General features: G+C 35.2%; 1 pseudogene across 1 annotated transcript; it reads left to right on the top strand.

Annotated features, from left to right (window-relative positions):
- Positions 1–2376: 2376 nt before the first annotated feature.
- On the top strand, positions 2377–3890 carry LOC144571654 (putative F-box protein At4g22030 pseudogene; annotated as a pseudogene). Its single transcript, XR_013517549.1, has one exon. The product of XR_013517549.1 is annotated as a putative F-box protein At4g22030 pseudogene (transcript).
- The last annotated feature ends 2110 nt before the right edge of the window (positions 3891–6000 follow it).

The following is a 6000-nucleotide window of genomic DNA, read 5'->3' as shown; positions in this document are numbered from 1 at the left end:
TGGTTCACACGTATGTATTTTGCATGTCTATTACAATAATTTAAATATCTAATAGTAAACCAACATGACCTAATTAAGATACGAAAACTTACCTAAAATTATAAAGTATCTCACTGCCACACTAGTGATATACTGTGGAAGAGAAATCTATGATTCGGACGTTGTCATTGGGCCCCATTCAGTGCCAACTACAAAGGACAAATATGTATTTTTTTTGGTATTACAAGTTCAAGTGACAAATATGATATATAGCTCCAAGTGCATCATGCAAATTCACACACAAGCTCGTGATCCATAAACGGAAGTAACTAGCTAGTCTGTTGGGGTTCAATCGTTTTACTTCAATGTCTGGTTAACTATTCTTATTTTTAACTTGTGAACTTCGACATGTTACAAATGCTAATATTACTTCATATATTGTTATAATATAGTACTGTTCAGTGTTTGATTGCTTCGATGTCAAGTATTGGTTCTATTAAAATTCAACACCTGTGCATATCTTACTTACCATGACAGAATGCAGACTTATTTGTATTGCAATTTGCAAATAAAGCCTATGGAAAGAGATAAATTCTAGAAAACGGTCCACGAGGAGCCGACAACCATAGAAGCAGAGGCCTGGCTCAAAATGTGTAAATTTGTAAATATTGTGTTTCAGTATTTGATTTCTGGTTCAAACTTCAAAGTGTTGGTGTATGTACATATTACTTTACAGTTTTAAAACTTGGCTAGGTCTTTTTGACATCTTTTGTGAACCCCGAGCTTTTTTTTTTTTTTTTTTTTTAGCTATATTGGCAATCTCTGCCAACTTTCACAAAGAGACTAAGATTGTACAAATTATTTGTATATTTATCATCAAAATTAAACTTTACAGTTTTCTCAACAACAAAACAAAATAGAACAACTTTACAGAGACAAGTTCTTCATAGGAGCTAATTTAAAGTGCTGTAACTATTTACACCTGCGGACAAAGAAAGAATAAACGCAAGGTCATCCGGTATATGCAATTGACTAATTAAGATCCAACACAAAAAATGATCAGTTAATTTCAATTAATTATTGATCCCACAAACTAATAGTATATAATCAGTTGAACTGTTGAAGCAACAATAAGTTCCTTCTAATTTAACAAAAAAAAAAAAAAACTTGACAGCGCCTCTAAAGAAATTTAGAGCCGTACTACTACTAACTCCGTACCTTGCTAAAAACGCCTATGGTATCAATAATTAAAGCCTGGACACAATGTATTAAAGCCTGGACACAAGAGGAAACAGTAGGGGATATTAGAGCCTGGACACAATGTATCTAATTGTACCCAGATAAGCTGTACAATAGGTGCCACGGGGGTATAAATTAAATAACGAGTGGCGGTCAAATGCACTGACCAGCTCTAACATAGGTTTTCTCTTGTATTTCGTTAGTTGGTATCATCTTTTAGGGTCCTGTAAATAATTTTCTTATCAATGAAAAAACGTAAAATGGCACGTTGCCATTTTACCCTCAAAAAAAAAAAAAAAAAAAACGCCTATGGTATCATCTTGCTGCACTACCACAGATGTAAATCAAACACAGCATTACCGCCTTATAACATGTATTCTGAAACGGTGAAACATGCACCTTGCACCTCATCCTTAAGTTAATCATGTACAATTCCAGTAAATTTGATGGTACCAATCTTTCTCCAAAAACGACCATTGACCGTATGGAATGCCATTGTTTGACCGTACTTTTGAGAAATGATAAAAACTCAAACTACTGTGATGGTTGGTTGTTCATGTGTTTAGTACGAATTGGCTTACCATCTTAAAAAAAAATGGGCTCCTATGCAGTTTTAAATTAAAAAAAAAAACAGTAAGTCAAAGTTATTTAAACTTTTAATATTTAATAAAAAATCGAGTTTCGAACTTATAAATCTATCCACTGAAAATACTATACGAGGAATCTCAGTTCGCCCTTGATACATGCCTTGTTTCCTCGAGAAAAACTCTTTGATTCCTCATGTGCAGTTTTAAATTTAAGAAAAAAGTCAAAGTTATTTAATTTATAATATTTAATAAAAAAAATCGAATTTCGAACTTATAAATCTATCCACTGAAAATATTATAAGAGGAATCACAGTTCGTCCTTGATACATATGCATGCTTGTTTCCTCGAGAAAAAGTCTTTTATTGTTTAGACTCTTTCAACATTGAACATTCAATGCAACTTATTCAAATCATACGCTTATATTTTATTCATACATTGATCACAGTCAAAATATACCGAGTCAAATCAAGATCCCAACCAAAAGATTCCAACTAATTAACAGTCTAACATCACGACTTTGCATATAAATACCCATTCCCACTCTCCATCCTCTCCAACCCATCACCACCAAGAAAATTAAGAGAAGAAAGAGAGATCAAAATCACCATTAAACTAAGCTCCAACTAATTCACAAGGAAAGGTCAAGAAATTATGAGCAATATGGCAAGTTTGAGAACCCAAGGCCTCTGTTTACCCTCCACATCTTACTCGAGTCAGCGCCGTTCTATTTCTTGCCGTGCGAACCTCCGTATCAGTACCTCTGATCTCAGTCCAAGAAGAACGGCTGCAATTCAAAATCGAGAGCCCATGATCAAGCTAGAGGATCTAACCCTAAACCAACAACAATACACTGTCATCACCGAAATCACCAAAAGAAGGTCACCTCGTAGCCCGAAAGAGAGCGCATTGTCACTTGAGAAGCTCCGGGCCATAGCCGAGGCCGTAGCTGACAGAGCAGAGATGCATGATATAATTGGTAGACAAAGAAATAACTGGAACCATCTGTTTCTCCACTCTATCAACTCTTTGTCTCTCTCGGCCTCTCTCATGACCGGTGTATATGCGGCCCTACCATCACACCTCATCGCGTTCAAGCTCTCATCTGTGCTTCTTTTTTCTGCCGCAGCCGGCATGATGGTCATAGTTAACAAGATACAACCATCTCAGTTGGCTGAAGAACAACGTAACGCGACTAGGCTGTGGAAACAACTCGGGCGCGAGATCGGCCAAATGCTAAGTACAAAATCTCGTTTCTCAAAACGAGATGTAAATTCGGCGATGGATAAGGTGCTTGCGCTTGACAAGGCTTACCCACTGCCTTTGCTCCCCGGCATGCTGGAGAAGTTCCCTGAGAAGGTGGAGCCCACATGTTGGTGGCCTCGAAAGGAAAATGAACGGCAACAAAACATGCAAAATCAAATCGATGGAAATGGATGGAACAAGGAGTTGGAGGAGGCAATGACAGGTCTACTAAATGTGCTAAGGACTAAAGATGAAGCTAATTACCTCGAGATTGGCAATTTGGTTTTAAGAATCAACAAGTGTTTAGCCATGGCAGGACCCGTAATTGCTGCCACAGCTGCCATCACAACCGGGCTAGTGGGTTCTCCAATCGGTGGATCGTGGGCCCCGGTGGTCTCAGTCGTCGGGGGAGCTTTAGTACCGGTTGTGAACACATTGGGACATGGTGCACAGTTGGGGATGATCTTTGAGTTGCTTAGGAACTGTGCTGGGTTTTACCGGCGGTTGCAAGAGGAGATCGAGCACAACTTGAGTGAGCCGGATGTTAACTCACGGGAAAATGGAGAAATTTTTGCAACGAAGGTAGCATTGCAACTCGGGAGAAACATGTCTGATCTCAAGGAATTTGCAGCATTTGCTAGTCCCTCCTGTAAAGCCCAGGATTTTAAGGAGTTTGCCGGGAAATTGTTTTAAATTTATTTACTCTTTGCTTTTCTTGACCATTAGTATATCCATTGTAAAGGAAAAATGACAATTAATTGTAACAACTTGAATTGACCCTCAGTTGATCTTAGATTCTTAGTATGAGAAGTTATGTGTCTTGAAACCAATCATTTTACATTTAAATCTGTATAATTTGGTGTTGTGCACTGATTTTTTATAGTCAAAATCTAAGCCTCCAATTAAGAAAATTTAACCATTACAGTTGTAAAAACCCCTTTTCAATTTTGTTGAAAATATTCAATATAAAAAAAGCTTTGTTGAAATAGCAACTAAATGGTTCCGAAAATCTTGCTAGTATTAATTAACACGGGTCATGGTATAACAATTGAACAATTCCGAGATAATGGTCTTGGTATAACAATTGAATCAATTCAAATACTTTGAATAGTCCATGATTACAGCATAAAAAAATTTAACGAATAGAATTCATAATTTTGAAAAGAGTGAACGACTTAATTTTTTGAGAAAGAATAAAAGTCATTTTTTTAATAGAACATGACGATTTTTTATTATTTTGAATTTTGAATCGACAATTCATTATAAAAAGTAGTGATTTTATATTGTTTTAATTACTAGCTCAAATATTAGTTCTCGGAAACAACTTAATTGAAAAAAAAAAATATGATATTTGCATATATTGTAGAGTCGCGTACTGGCCTCATTCATACATTCTTGAAAATTTCCAAATGAAACACAATTTAACAAAGCTGTCATTCATACATTATAACCACCATACATATTATGCAACTGTATCTTCTCATTAAGAATCAACTAGCTGTCATTTTCCCTAGTGAAATTTAACAAAGGATGAACAGATTATCACTTTATATCTACGAAAGACTAAGATATATTGCTAATAAATTAAAGATCATATAAACAAACTAATTAAACCATGGAGATGCGAACACCGCAAAATCAGTCAATCTGACACATTTCTTCCGAGTTGCAGTCGGAAGCAGAATTAGAAAATTTAAATAGAAGTGACTAGAACATAATTTTTTAAAAATATATATAATGTAACAGATGCGATTTGAACTCATGTTTTTCAGAACTATATTGAGCTACAAATAATCATTTTTATATTTTATAAGGGGACGAAGTATATAAAAACTTAAGAAGAAAAAAAAATTCAATTATGATATATATAATTAAAAAAACTAAAATTAATAGCGTGGTTAAGCATCTTTTGGAATACACTAAGATCTGCTCTGATGGTGGTGCGAAGGTATCTTCATTTTGTTGCAAATCAACACGCGGCTCCCTCAAATTGCACTCAATCTCCTCTTGAATTTTTTGGTAAGGCCCGCGACAATTTCTTAATATCTTAAATATCATTCCCAATTGCGCTCCGAGCTCGACTGTGTTCAAAACCGCCACTAATTAATGCACCTTCAACCATCAATGCCAATGGAGCCCATGAATCACCAATTGGAGAAACCATAAAAACCGGTCGCAATAGTTGCTAAATCGACAATAAGACATAGACCTAGGTATGTGGATGATATCCTAAAAACCATGTATCCAATTCATATCGTGTTCGATAAGGTGGATATGAGTAGTTTATTTTTTATTAGTTTATCGGATATGTGTATGGATAGGATAAAAAAAAATTCCTTAAACTTATTAAGGGACTAAGGATATTGGATAAGAGCTTGTTCAAAAAACAAAAAAATATTGGACAAGAGTTATTTTCTATGTATTTTCCTTTAACTAAATTAATAAACAGGGGCAGATCTAAAGCCATTCAAAAGGTGGCTAAGTCGCCTCTATGATTTTAAAATTTTAGTTATGTGTATTAAGATTTAATTAAAATTTATATTTTGAGAACATTTTATATAAAGCTGGCCCCCTCATAAATATTACATATTTACTTGTAATCTAGTGGTTAGAGCTTATTTTGTACTGATGGGGAGAACTTGGATTCAATTCCCACCAATCACAATTTGTACATTTTAAGTTTTAACTCTCTTTATCAAGATTTTTTTGTTCTGCCCCTGTTTAATAAATATGGAATTCTATATAACGATTCGGGTGAGTGCATGAGTCTGCATCCAATCTGTGAAGCCACCCCATCCCAGAACTGTACAGAAATTAGTAATTTTCTTAAGGGGAAAATCTGGCAAGTGAAATTAGGGGGAATAGCTCTTAACTAATAGACGATATTTTTATGGTGTGCTTCGTATAGCCAACCTTTCTTGGTTGCGGCCATGCATGATTAATATGTAGATA

This window comes from Carex rostrata, chromosome 19 (genome assembly GCF_964058835.1).
Source record: "Carex rostrata chromosome 19, lpCarRost1.2, whole genome shotgun sequence".
Taxonomy (NCBI): domain Eukaryota; kingdom Viridiplantae; phylum Streptophyta; class Magnoliopsida; order Poales; family Cyperaceae; genus Carex; species Carex rostrata.
Note: the sequence above shows the minus strand (reverse complement) of the source record. Positions and strands in the feature narration are given on the sequence as shown.